The sequence below is a fragment of the Pelobates fuscus genome, chromosome 2 (assembly GCF_036172605.1).
Source record: "Pelobates fuscus isolate aPelFus1 chromosome 2, aPelFus1.pri, whole genome shotgun sequence".
Taxonomy (NCBI): domain Eukaryota; kingdom Metazoa; phylum Chordata; class Amphibia; order Anura; family Pelobatidae; genus Pelobates; species Pelobates fuscus.
The window spans coordinates 82,870,709-82,886,324 of record NC_086318.1 but is presented as its reverse complement, the minus strand read 5'-3'; positions in this window follow the sequence as shown (position 1 = coordinate 82,886,324).

Below are 15,616 nucleotides of genomic sequence, written 5' to 3'. Positions count from 1 at the left end.
ATTTAGGAGGGGCCCGTTCTCCCCGACCCTTGTGGCCAAAGGGGTCATCGATAGAACGATGAGTTGGGGCTCCCGCGGCAAGCTCCGATGAGACATGGGACACCCTGTCCATCTCGTCATCATCGAATTCTATGATATTGGCTCTTTTGCGCGGTGCAGGGCCCGCATGAGGTGAAAGGATCGGTGGTTGGGAATGAGCCCCAGATGCAGGGGTGGCTAGCGAGTCATAACCTGGAGACAGGTAGTCACCGGGGATTACCGGCATCAGGGCTGAACTGGGGGCCGCCATATTGGAGGCGGGGAAAGGAGTTGCATTAGGATTAAGGGAAGAAGTGGCGGCCATGTTTGATATGGGCACTTCCGGGACGGACTGAGCCGGACTGGGCATGACCGGAACCTGGGGAGTGGCTTGGGGAAAGGGAGGGTAACCGGGGTAGGGCAGGGCCATGGGATATGGGAAGGGGTAGGGCCAGGCAGGGGAGGGCAAAAGAGTAGGGTGGGCAGGTACGGTTAAGGAGGTAGGATATTGGACTGGGGCGGAGCTGGTTATGGGAGGAGACAGGACGGGATTAGTGGGGATGGATGCAGAAAGAGGAGTAGCAGCAAGGGAGGGAGGGGTAGTTAGTTGGGCGGGTGCTGATGGAAGGGGATTAACCATGGAGAGGGATTGCAGGGAGGAGGTGGCAGATGAGATGTTAGGATTAGGCATGGAAGGGAGCGTGGGGATGGCTGGGGATGATGGGACTGTTAGAGAAGGGGAAGGGGTAAAGAAAGATCCATCAGAATTCAGGACCGGGCAGACAGGGGAGGTGGTGAGATGGGATTCGGGAGGATTGGGAGTGGGGAACATAGTCAGCTGGCTATCACCTATGGCTGACTGAACCTTGGGGATAGACATCCCCTGGGCGCCATTTTGGGGCGCTGGCTGAGGGAAGACCCCAGCAACACAATTTTTATGATACACAAACAATTTCACACCCTTGTGATTTATCTCTTCCTCAACCCAACCTTCTAACTGAATAGCCTTCGCTACTCTGTACCATGCTTCAGCAGTCTTTAATAAATCATTATCTGTAAGCTTGCCTTTCATTTCTGCTAGTAACTTGCGCCAACTTTCTGGTTGCAATCTTCCACATGTCGGTACAGCAATTTTACATACTTTTGCAATCTTTTCAACACCTTTAACCATCTCTTCACCCTCTCTGTTCTCTACTAAATCACATGCTAACCAGCCCTTACTGGGCTTATCTAAATCCTGTCCCATAGTCCCTTTACCCCTATACCAGCGTCCTAGATATAGAGAGAGAGAAGGAAAATTGAACAGGAACGTCTACAATGCTCGACTGCCACCTGAGAATCGTGGGACTTTCTCAGGTGCGTCTTCCCAAAACGTAGACTAGTCACTGAATCCGCCTACCCGGAGTGGTAGACACGGATTGGAGCGAGGTGAGGAGTGTGTGACCAATCACTTCTCTTTTAAGAGGAATGGGAGTGGATAGTATAATAATATAGAAAGTGTAGAAAAAGATGAAAGGCAAGGAAAAATCCTTAGAGACAGACACAGGAGTACATGAGACTCCTCATTAAACAACCAAGACAACAATACAGTTGAAATACAGTGCATGCATCACAGTTCAACAGTAATTCCTTTCCTTTACTCGTGTGCTTACTCCAAAGTCACCTCCCTCAATCCCGTAGTATCTTACTACCAACGGCCAAGGATAACAGCTAACACCGGTCAGAAATCCATATGCCTCCCTCGTCACAGCAGCCCACTAATGGTGTCTGCGCTACCCTCACCCTTGTAGTGCCCCTATAAAAACCCACTTTATAAGTCCCACTACTCCGTGGTGATGAAGACAGCAATGCCTGCCCGAATTCACACACCACAAAATAAAAATTGGAATAGCTCCAGCTCAGCGCTCAAAGCTGGAGGGTACCACCACTCTGCAAGCAGAGTAACGTGCACAGAGAAGCTAGCAAAGCTATCAAAGTGACACAAGAAGGATCCCCAGGAAACTATGAGTCTACACAATCTCCACAGATCCAACACACCTCTTTTTCCCTACAGCCCCAGCCACGAGGCTCCTAAAAGAGTTAAACAGGAAAAGATGACCCCCAGGAACACATCCACAGGTCAACCCCCCTTTTTCCCTACAACCACAGCACCGTGGTTCCTAAAAGGGGTAAAACAGGCAACAGAAGACCCAGGCAAATCCCCTCAGGTCCACCCCCCTTTATCCCAAAAGAGGTAAAATACAAACAGATAAACAGACAAAACAGAAGACCCAGGCAAATCCCCTCAGGTCCACCCCCCTTTATCCCAAAAAGGGGAAAACAAGCAAGACAGAACCCCAGGCAAATCCCCTGCAGGTCCACCCCCCCTTTATCTCAAAATGGGGAAACAGGCAAACAATTCAAACACAATTCAAACACACCCAGGCAACAGATAGACTAAAATGCAGGTAAACAAATGAGTAACGAGACACCGGGCAAGATATTACCTGTCTTTGATGTCCTCCCGGGAAGCAGTCACAGACACGTGGACGGGTCAATCAAAGGGGCCGGAACGTACCGGTGGCTCTGCAGAAGTCTCTACCGTGTATCTGGAGGTGATCAATCTCCCTTCCTTCCCCCTGGATTCCTCCGTCCACCCTTGTCTTCCTTAGGACGGCTCACCGGCCGGACATAGCCCGATGCCCCACGTTGGGCAGCCAAGTTGTTATGGTACTTTTTAGCAGTAAACCAAAATGTTTAAATGTCTATCTGTTCCTGTCCAAATCAATAAAATAAATTGCGTATATACGCTGAAGTAATTAAGTCTGACACACAGGGTTCAGGTTAAAATAACTTCGAGAAAATTTATTGGCAAGTGATTAAAAAGTGGACGCGCAGGTCCTTTTAAGAGACATTTTACGTCATCATTGATTATTAGAATATCAGTAAATAAACATCATTAATTGGATTAATTGTCAAGTGTCGGGATTAGTGTCCACATATCAATATTATTAATTGGCTCAAAAGACTAAGTGGTTAATCCCGTGTCCACCCACCAAGAGGTGGGATTGTTCTGGACACGGGTGGGGGACAAGGGGTCTTGAGCGTCATTTTACACGGTCGGTGATCTCAGGCCTCGTGGCCAGGTGCAAGGTCTCTTATGAATAGAACATTTCATTACTACTGTGTTCGCATGGCCTTCAAATTATACTATGTTGCAAATCTAAGGGAAAGTCAGCAATTCCTGTGTTAATCATGTCTTTACAGAAAATACAGTCTTTGTTCTATTGTATTAGATGTGCTGGGAAATTCTGTCATGTAAGGTGATTTTAAAATGAACAAGTTAGGTTATGAGGACAAAATGGAAGATTGAACAAGTCAGGTTAGGAGGACAAAATGGAGGATTGTCACAGTATAAAGTTAAAATGGAGTTAGTGCAATAATTGAATACAAGTACAATAAGGTTTTTTAAATAATCCCACATCAGTGGTATAGTATGACTTCTCTAATTCTATATTGATCCAGACATTAAGGGTGGTATAGCATGACTCCTATCATTATATATTGATCCAGAAACTGAGGGTGGTATAGCATGACTCCTATCATTATGTATTGATTCAGACACCGAGGGTGGTACAGCATGACTCATATCATATATTGATCCAGACACTTAGGGTAGTATAGCATGACTCCTATCAATATATATTGATCCAGACACTGTGGGTAGTATAGCATGACTCCTATCATTATATATTGATCCAGAAACTGAGGGTGGTATAGCATGACTCCTATCATTATGTATTGATTCAGACACCGAGGGTGGTACAGCATGACTCATATCATATATTGATCCAGACACTTAGGGTAGTATAGCATGACTCCTATCAATATATATTGATCCAGACACTGTGGGTAGTATAGCATGACTCCTATCATTATATATTGATCCAGAAACTGAGGATGGTATTGCATGACTTCTCTCATTCTATATTGATCCAGACATTAAGGGTGGTATAGCATGACTCCTATCATTATATATTGATCCAGAAACTGAGGGTGGTACAGCATGACTCCTAGCATTATATATTGATCCAGACACTGAGGGTGGTATAGCATGACTTCTCTCATTATATATTGATCCAGACACTGAGGGTGGTATAGCATCACTCCTATTAATATATATTGATCCAGACACTGAGAGTGGTATAGCATGACTCCTATCATTATGTATTGATTCAGACACCGAGGGTGGTACAGCATGACTCATATCATATATTGATCCAGACACTTAGGGTAGTATAGCATGACTCCTATCAATATATATTGATCCAGACACTGTGGGTAGTATAGCATGACTCCTATCATTATATATTGATCCAGAAACTGAGGGTGGTATTGCATGACTTCTCTCATTCTATATTGATCCAGACATTAAGGGTGGTATAGCATGACTCCTATCATTATATATTGATCCAGAAACTGAGGGTGGTACAGCATGACTCCTAGCATTATATATTGATCCAGACACTGAGGGTGGTATAGCATGACTTCTCTCATTATATATTGATCCAGACACTGAGGGTGGTATAGCATCACTCCTATTAATATATATTGATCCAGACACTGAGAGTGGTATAGCATGACTCCTATCATTATGTATTGATTCAGACAACGAGGGTGGTACAGCATGACCTATATCATATATTGATCCAAACACTGAGGGTGGTATAGCATGACTCCTATCAATATATATTGATCCAGACAATTAGGGTAGTATAGCATGACTCCTATCAATATATATTGATTCAGACACTGAGGGTGGTATAGCATGACTTCTCTCATTCTATATTGATCCAGACTTTAAGGGTGGTATAGCATGACTCCTATCATTATGTATTGATTCAGACACCGAGGGTGGTACAGCATGACTCCTATCATATATTGATCCAAACACTGAGGGTAGTATAGCATGACTCCTATCATTATATATTGATCAAGACACTTAGGGTAGTATAGCATGATTCCTATCATTATGTATTGATCCAGACACTGAGGGATGTACAGCATGACTTCTCTCATTATATATTGATCCAGACACTGAGAGTGGTAGAACATGACTTCTCTCATTATATATTGATTCAGACACTGAGGGTGGTATAGCATGACTCCTTTCATTATACATTGATCCAGACACTGAGGGTGGTATAGCATGACTCCTATCATTATACATTGATCCAGAAACTGAGGGTGGTATAGCATGACTCCTATCAATATATATTGATTCCTACACTTAGGGTAGTATAGCATGATTCCTATCATTATGTATTGATCCAGACACTGAGGGTGGTATAGCATGACTCCTATCATTATACATTGATCCAGAAACTGAGGGTGGTATAGCATGATTCCTATCATTATGTATTGATCCAGACACTGAGGGTGGTATAGCATGACTCCTAGCATTATATATTGACCCAGACACTGAGGGTGGTATAGCATGACTGATATCATTATGTATTGATTTAGGCACTGAGGGTGGTACAGCATGACTCCTATAATTATATATTGATTCAGACACCGAGGGTGGTACAGCATGACTCCTATCATATATTGATCCAAACACTGAGGGTAGTATAGCATGACTCCTATCATTATATATTGATCAAGACACTTAGGGTAGTATAGCATGATTCCTATCATTATGTATTTATCCAGACACTGAGGGATGTACAGCATGACTTCTCTCATTATATATTGATCCAGACACTGAGAGTGGTAGAACATGACTTCTCTCATTATATATTGATTCAGACACTGAGGGTGGTATAGCAGGACTCCTATCATTATATATTGATCCAGACACTGATGGTGGTATAGTATGACTTCTCTCATTATATATTGATTCAGACACTCATAAAATAACCATTACGCGTTTCACATAAAAGGCTTTCTCAAATGGAATAAAAAAAGATTATAATGAGACAAACAGTTTCTAAGTGTGAGGTTATAGCGGTGACAGCGGTTTGTTGTGCCATTTTCCTCTGTCATCTGTATACCTGTTTGAGCTCCCGAGTGTTTGTAGGCGGGGCCACTTCTGGGCTGTGTGGTGTAAACTGGTTGTTGGTTTGGGTCGGGGCTAGGTCCCGTCGTGGCCTGTGGCCCCAGTGTTAGTGGGTGTGTGGTTGGGGAGGGTGGAAAGTGGTTCTGTATGTGCCCCCTACTCATCTTAGTCTGTAGGGTAGGGGGGAGTGTTAGTTGGTATATAATGCAAATTTAAAGTGATAAATGCAATTCAAATGCTGTTTTGGTCACTGCAGCAGCACCATTCCTGCAAGATGCATGTTCCGGGTGTGCCCCAAATATCCATCGTCTTCACAATTTAATTAGACATCTCCAGAGCTGCCATCAGTGGGTATCTGGGTGTATCTGTATGGATGTGTATGGCAGTGTGTATGTGTGTAATAGTGTGTATGTGTGTATGTAATAGTGTGTATGTGTGTGTGTGTGTGTATCTGCCAGTATTTATTAATTTATATGCATTTCTGGTAGGGTCTATCTCTGTGTAAATGTGTCTGTGAGTGATGTTGCAATTTGTATTTCTGTACATTGTATCACCCCTCCTTTCTCTATCACCATCTGGCATCAGACCCTCTCACCAAAAAAAAAAAGAAAGTTACCTGCGCTTTTTCCCAAATCCCTATGTATATTTAACCCCTTAATGACACATGACATGCCATGATTCCCTTTTATTCCAGAAGTTTGGTCCTTAAGGGGTTAAACAAATGGAGGTTATTTAGTTACTCCAATGGCCATTAGAGGGAATGCCCAGAGGGGTATTTTTTGTATATACACGCCTACATACTTATTACTACATGTCCTCTAATGGCCATTGGAGTAACTAAATGACCTCCATTTGTTTAAATATCAATAGGGATTTGGGAAAGAGCGCAGGTAGCTCTTTTTTTTTTTTTTTTTCTGTATGTATTGGGGCTGATGTGTACTATAGTCGTTGCTGCTGCTCAAGAGTAGTGGGAGTTTGATTGCAGGTGTTTTTTTGCATTTGTATTCCCATTTTCAGGACTTCTCTATAGCTGCTCCATTTGTACAGAATACCCTTCCCTAATCTATTAATCTTTTTGCGACTCTTTCACTTAAGAAAGCCTGAAAAAAACAAAGAACACTTCTTTAGGAAAGCATATCAATTAGCCTCTTAACTTCTCTCCTCTGACACAGTCTTTGTTTTGTCTGCATTCACCATTACTGTTGTCAGACTCTCATACTGTTTACTGACATGATACCTTTTTCTACCGTGAATAAATTGTACTTTCCCATTACCTGTTGTGTGCCTGTACCCTTTCATTTACAGAATGTATGCTTGCCTTATGGTGTTAAACATGGTTAAAGGCAGGGGCGGACTGACCGGTTGGGCACTTCGGACATGGTCTGAGGGCCCGGCCGGGAGGGGGGCCCGCCATCAGGGGGCCCGGCGGCAGGGCCAGATTGGCCCATGGGGGCTAAGCAAGTAGGTGCCACCGGGTGGCCGGTCCGGTGGCACACTCTGAGGGGGCCGGCCGCGTTCAGGGCCGGCCCTTTAAATGCTGCAACCGCCTGAGCGCTCTGTTAAGAGCCTCAGGCGGCTGCAGTTGCTTCTCACCTCCCCTCCCCTGTAGCGTGGCCGAGATCCTCTCCGGTCCGCGGTGCCCGGCCGGAGTGATAGGAAGGTGCACACTCAGTGTGCACTTCCTGTCAGTCCGGCCGGGTACAGGAAACAGAAACTCCTGTTCCGCGCGGAGTTTCTGTTTCCTGTACCCGGTCGGACTGACAGGAAGTGCACACTCAGTGTGCACCTTCCTATCACTCCGGCCGGGCAACGCGGACCAGAGAGCAGCTCGGCCACGCCACAGGGGAGGGGGTAAGAAGAAGGGGGGAGGGGGTAAGAAGAGAGGAGGGGGAGTAAGAAGAGAGGGAGGGGGGAGTAAGGAGAGAGGGATGCGGGAGTAAGAAGAGAGGGATGCGGGAGTAATAAGAGGGGGGAGTAAAAAGAGGGGGGAGTAAAAAGAGAGGGGGGAGTAAGAAGGGGGGTAAGAAGAGGGGGAGGGGGTTAAGAAGAGGGGGAGAGTAAGAAGATGGGGGTAAGAAGAGGGGAGGGGGGAGTAAGAAGGGGGGTAAGAAGAGGGGGAGGGGGTTAAGAAGAGAGGGGAGAAGAAGAGGGGGAGGGGGAGTAAGAAGATGGGGGTCAGAAGAGGGGGGGAGTAAGAAGAGGGATGGGGTAGTAAGAAGAGGGAGGAGTAAGAAGAAGGGGGAGGAGTAAGAAGGGGGTAAGAAGAGAGGGAGGGGGAGTGAGAAGGGGGAGGGGGTAACAAGAGGGGGGAGTAAGAAGGGGGGGGAGTAAGAAGGGGGTAAGAAGGGGGGGTAAGAAGAGGGGGGAGTAAGAAGGTGGTAAGAAAAGGGGGAGGGTGAGTAAGAAGAGGGGGAGGGGGGATTAAGGAGAGGGAGGAGTAAGAAGAGGGGGGAGTAGGAAGGGGGTAAGAAGAGGGGGAGGGGGGAGTAAGAAGAGGGGGGATAAGAAGAGGAGGGGAGTAAGAGGAGGGGAAGGGGGGGAGTAAGAAGGAGGGGAGATAAGGGGGATAAGAAGAACAGGTGGGGGAGTAAGAAGATCAAAGGGGGGGAAGTAAGAAGAACACAGGGAGGAGGGGGGATAAGAAGAACACAGGGGGGTGAGGAGAGCACAGGGTGGGTGAGTGTGAGAAGAGACCGCTAGGGGAGGGTGGGGGAGAGGAGAGACCACTAAGGGGCAGGGGAGAGCTCTAAGGGACAGAAGGGACAGCTCTATAGGACAGGGGGCAAGACAGGGAGCTCTTTCACACTACGCGCGCGCGCACACACACACACACAATGCAACCCTACACACAGAAACACAACATGCTTCTCTTACACACAGAGAAACACACAATGCATCCATTACACACACACACACACAATGCAACCCTTACACACAAAGACAATGCATCCTTTGCACACATACACAGAAACACACAATGCAAACCCTTACACACACATGCAAACACACACTGCTTTTCTTACATACACACAGAAACACAATGCATCTCTTGCACTCAATGCACACACATACAGACACACACCTTGCATCCCTTATGCATACAAACACAGATTCACACAATGCATCCCTTACACACAACCAGAAACACACAATACATCCCATATACACAAATGCACACTGCTTCCACTACACACAAACACACTGCCCACAGGCCAGTAGCCAGCCCACAGGCCTACAGCAAGCCACAGGCTTACAGCCAGCAAGCCCACAGCCTGCCAGCCGCAGCCAGCAAGCCACAGCCTGCCAGCCAGCAAGCCACAGTCTGCCAGCCACAGCCAGCAAGCCCACAGCCTGCCGGCAGTAGCCAGCAAGCCCACAGCCTGCCAGCCGCAGCCAGTAAGCCCACAGCCTTCCAGCAAGCCCACAGACTGCCAGCCAGCAACAGTAATTAAGGTAAGAGGAGCCAACTTGGCCTAGGTATCAGCGAGCTATGTTGTGTTGCTATATTGTGAATAGGAACCAGAGTGTTGGAGAGACCCCCCTCCAGGCCCCATTAGATTCCATTGTAGTCTCTAATGGGACCTGGAGGAAATTCTTTCTAACACACTCTCTAAAGGACACTGAGATAGCCTCTGCTAGAATGACCCCCCCCCCCTCCATGGCCCATTAGCCCTCAATTGTAGTCTCTACTGGGGTCTGGAGGCGACTGTTTCCAGCAGGGACGCTGAGATTGCCTCTGTTAGAAAGACCCCCTTCCAAGCCTATTAGACTCCATTGTAGTCTCTAATGGGGCCTGGAGGGGATTATTTTTAACACACTCTCTAAAGGAAACTGAGCCTCTGCTAGAAAGACCCCCCTCCATTAGCCCTCAATTGTAGTCTCTACTGGGGCCTCGAAGGGATTATTGCACTTTTGTTCCATGTGTCTAAAGATTGTGTAGGGTGTGGCTGGAGGCAGTGCATGGAGGCGGGACAAGGGTGGCGCTTGCTGCGGAGTATGGGTGGGGCCTGTAAGGGGGCCCTTGATTTATTTTGCCCGGGGGCCCTGAGGGTTCTCAGTCCGCCCCTGGTTAAAGGTAATCCCAATGCAATTGAATTGAACCAACAGGTGGCGCTGCACATATATACCACAATATAGGTACCAGAATTAGTGTGATTTAGGATTAAGGTAGTTAAAGGGACACTCCAGGCACCCAGACCTGTTCTGCTCATTGGAGTGGTCTGGGTTCCAAATCCCACTACCCTTAACCCTGCAACTGTAATTCTTATTAATTACCTTGCAGGGTTAACTCCTCCTCTAGTGGCTGTCTACCAGACAGTCACTAGAGGGCACTTCCTGCTTCATAGCACAGGTTTTCTGTGCTAGAGCGTCGCTGGACGTCCTCACGCTGTGTGAGGACCTCCATCGTCGCTTAATTCCCCATAGGAAAGCATTGAAAAGCATTTCCAATACATTTCTATGGAGAGCTCTAATGCGCATGCATGGCATTGCCGCGCATGCGCATTAGGTCTCCTCAGCCGGCCGGCGGGATCAGTCTCCCCCGCTGGCTGACGGAATGAAGAGGAGGATCGTCGGGGGTCTCAGGTAAGTCACTGAAGGAGTTTTCTCCCCTTTAGTAACCGGGGATGGGAGGTGGGAGGGAGAGGGGACTTGCAGTGCCAGGAAAACGGATTGTTTTCCTGGCACTGGAGAGTCCCTTTAAGAGTTTTAGGAGCCTTGCATATGAGCTGTATCAGGAAAATTGGAAAAACTGAAGGAAGGCAGTTCAGCTGCAATTTGGCTGTTTGTGAAGTCCTGAGTTATCCATGTTAGATTCTGCTGATTTCACCTGACAGCTGAACTTCAGCTAAATGGAAGAGCACATTTGATTGCAATAACTTAATTTGTCTTCTACAATAAGCCTTAAAACAGCCGTATTGTGAGCATTCTGTGCTGTTCTGTTGCCGATAGGTGTTTAATGAATAGACACATTAGTGTCACTCGAATACAATATGCTCAAAGAAACAATGATTTGTGTTTGTCAAAACCCATTATGTTCTCAGTATTCATATTAATAAATAAAAAATAAAAAACTTTTCAAGCAAAATAAATTATTTTCACATCAAATGTTGCAGATGAGTGGATGAAGGAAAATAAAGTAAAAAAAAATAAATAAATGCAATTCATAAAAATGAAGTATGAATAAAAAAATATAACAAAGATATCTGACCATAAAAAAAAAGACTTACAAAAAGGATTACAAAACTACAGAGAGCTTTAGACCTTTTGGTGCCTATTAAGGACCAAAGGGTCTCTAAAGTCTTATAATGTATATATCCAAAAAGCTCCCCCCTGTTTGAGTCTCTGAATTCTATCTTCTCTGTGAAGATTTAACTGTTGCAAAACTCATAACTTTACAGCCAGGCGAGGAGCCCTGAGGACAATTCAAATTTTTTGTTGTTGATTTCATGATCAAACAATGAAGACCTGATAAGACCCACCAACGTCTCACCTACATATTGTACACTGCAAATAACACAATGTGTACAATTTATCATTATGATTTTCATGTATATAGCACCATCATATTCCTCAAAGCTTTACAATGTTAATGTGGGGATACAAGAGGAAACCCAAAAAATTACCTCTAGGTATGATATAAAAATACAAGAGGAAACCAGCATGGTGGATGAAAACGTTCCATAAGCATGCTACAAAGCAGAGGCATTGGAAGTTGAGAGCATGAAGTAGTTTGAGGAGCTAATAATCTTAGAAGAGAGCGGACATACAGATTTAAAGAATGAAAATTAACCAAGAAGTCTATAAACTAGAGGGGGCGTCTGAAGGGCAGTGAGTCATGATGTTTTATAGGAACTGAGCAGCCCTTAAGAAATCTTATAAACAAGAAGTAGCAGTACAGGTACGAACAGAGGACAAAAGATCACCGGCAGAGCGGAGTGACCGAGAGGAGTGTATCTATGAATTAGGGCAGAAACATATTGAGAGGTAGAGTGGTTAAACGTCTTAAAGAGACACTATAGTCATCAAAACAACCTTACTTAATGAATGTCATAGTGTATGGATCATGCCTCTGAAGTCTCACTGCTCAATTAACTGCTATTTAGGAGTTAAATCACTTTTGTCTCTGTTTATGCAGCCCTGGCCACACCTCCACAGCCTGCATGAAAACAAATTGGTTTCATTTTTAATCAGATGTAACTTATTTTAAAGGTTTTATCTCCTGTTCTGTAAACTGAACTTTAATTACACACAGAAGTATCCTGCAGGGTCTCGCAAGCTATTAACAGAGCAGGAGATAAGCCATTCTAAAGTAAAAAGAATTTGCAATAAAGTAAGTGTAAACATTAGATGACTCTTTACAGGAAGGGTTTAGGAAGGCTGTGTAAGTCCCATGCAGGGGGTGTTCCTAGGGCTGCATAAACAAAGTGATGTAACTCCTAAATGGCAGATAATTGAGCGGTGAGACTGTGGTGGCATGATGTATACACCAAAATTGCTCTATTAAGCTAAAGTTATTTTAGTGACTATAGTGTCCCTTTAACTTATTTTAGATGTTTATCTCCTGCTCTGTAAAATTTACTTTAATCACACATAGGAGGCTCCTGCAAGGTCTAGCAGGCTGTTAACAGTACAAGAGAAGGGAAACTCTAAAATAAACAGGCTGTGCAATAAAGGATGTTTAAACATTAAAACTCACTTTACAAGAAGTGTTTAGGAAGGTTGTGTAAGTCACATGCAGGGAGGTGTGACTAGGGCTGCATAAACAAAGTGATGTAACTCCTAAATGGCAGATAATTAAACAGTGAGACTGCAGGGGCATGATCAAAACACCAAAATTGCTTCATTAAGCTAAAGTTGTTTTGCTATAGCTATTGTGTCTTTTTAAAGGTGAGGGCTACTCTCTCGAAAATAATTCAAAAGGTTACTGGAAGACAATTTAATTATTGACAAATAGGTGTGAGAGGAGCAATGGGAAAGGAAAATAGCCTGGCAGTAGCATTCATTGGACTATAGACAGTGGCGTCTCTAGGATTCATTTTTAGGGGGGGGGGGCACATGGTGGGCCAGGGACAAAAGTAGGGGGGCACATTTAACCCCGCCCTCACCGCAGTTTGACCCAACCCCTGCATGTTAAGCCATACATACAGACTGCTGAGTCCATACACACATACAGACTGCTGAGTCCATACACACACACACATACAGACTGCTGAGTCCATACACACACACACATACAGACTGCTGAGTCCATACACACACACACATACAGACTGCTGAGTCCATACACACACACACATACAGACTGCTGAGTCCATACACACACACACATACAGACTGCTGAGTCCATACACACACACACATACAGACTGCTGAGTCCATACACACACATACACACTGCTGAGTCCATACACACACACACTGCTGAGTCCATACACACACACACACACACACAGACTGCTGAGTCCATACACACACACACTGCTGAGTCCATACACACACACTGCTGAGTCCATACACACACACACTGCTGAGTCCATACACACACACACTGCTGAGTCCATACACACACACTGCTGAGTCCATACACACACACTGCTGAGTCCATACACACACACTGCTGAGTCCATACACACACACACTGCTGAGTCCAAACATACACACAAAGACTGCTGAGTCCATACACACACAAACAGACTGCTGAGTCCATACACACACACAATGCTGAGTCCATACACACACAAACAGACTGCTGAGTCCATACACACACACAATGCTGAGTACATACACACACACACTGCTGAGTCCACACACAGACTACTGAGTCCACACACACACACAGACTGCTGAGTCCATACACACACAGACTGCTGAGTCCATACACACACAGACTGCTGAGTCCATACACACACAGACTGCTGAGTCCATACACACACACACAGACTGCTGAGTCCATACACACAGACACACACACTGCTGAGTCCATACACACACACATACAGACTGCTGAGTCCATACACACACACATACAGACTGCTGAGTCCATACACACACACACACAAGCTTCCTCACTAGCAGACAGACAGACAGAGACACACACACACACACACACAAGCACATTAAGCCTACCTGTCACTGGAGTCTGTTGCTCGTGTTTAGGCAGCCATCTTCCATCCTTCCATCCTTTCCAGCAGCAGCATGGGCTGCTGCTTAACGGTGGGGGCAGGGCTTATGTGCGGGAGGTGGGGCTTTGTTTGGGGGCAGGGCCTGTGCCGGGGAAGCTTCCGGGTGCTGAAAACACCCAGCACTGTTCCAGCTGCTCTGCCCTGCATTCCCTCGGGCTGTCACACACTGTTACAGTCCGAGGGAATAGAATTTAAACACATGGCCAGGAAGTTGCTGTCATTTTGGGGGGGCCCAAAGGGGGGGCACAGCATGATGTAGTGGGGGGCATGGCCCCCTCTGCCCCCACCCCCACAGCGACGCCACTGACTATAGAGAGGCAGTGTGGGTTCTGGAGAGACCAATTAGGACAGAGATACAGTATACAGTATGAGTAGAGGTACATGCAATGAATTCCTTAACGTTAAATTCCTCACATATAGTGAATGGCAAGAACCTATATTTGGCTTTCCATGTTCTGCATTCAAAAAAAGATAAATTGCACCAAAAACAGGGTACTGAACATAAATGTGTGACTTGCTAGGAAATGGAAATGAATAATTAAAGGGTTTCTCTAAGCCTTTTTTTAAATGTTGAAGTGTCTTTGTTTAAAACACCTTGCTGGACATTATTCACTGCCACCCCTTTTAAAACATTGAAAACAATAAACTTACCTGCAATATCTCTGCATGTGCAGAAAGGCTTCTACCACCACGAACACTTCATTTCAAACTATTTTTATTGAGCAGGATTTTATAAAACATATTTCACATTCATTTTGTATATAATGAAATCAACATTTAACAATAGAAACGAGTAGAAATAAGAAAATAATTAAGAGGGGACGGATACTATCCAAATGTATAATAATAAAATAGTGGATTTGTTCCTGTCAGACTATAATACAGAGAGTAATATAACCAATTGGATGTCTTGATATATTGTACAGGGCGTGTGGAATTGTCTACAGGAGAAACATTTTCCCCAGGCATCCCAATGAAACTGCAAATTAATTTTTTGAGGTGAGGGTTTTCGCAATGCCAGTTCATACCTTTTGTTATCGAGCACTAAAATCAGTGCTTCCTTAATTGATGGTTAAGTAGTCGACTTCCAATAACAAGGTATGATCGTCGTGGCTGCAATAATTAATGTGGCATACCATGATTCTATCTAATTTACTTGTATTTTTTGGAATAAATCCACCTCTGGAGACAATGTTATAATTGTTAGTTTGCACTTTGATTGAAGCATCTGCTTTGCTGCTACTGTTTGGAAATATAGATAGGTATCCACACCAATCAATTGCTCAAACTGACAGCGCCAGATGGGAGGGAAAAGAGTAAACCCCTGTTTTACAGCTTCCTCATCTGACACTTTAATAACTACCTTATTTTATAG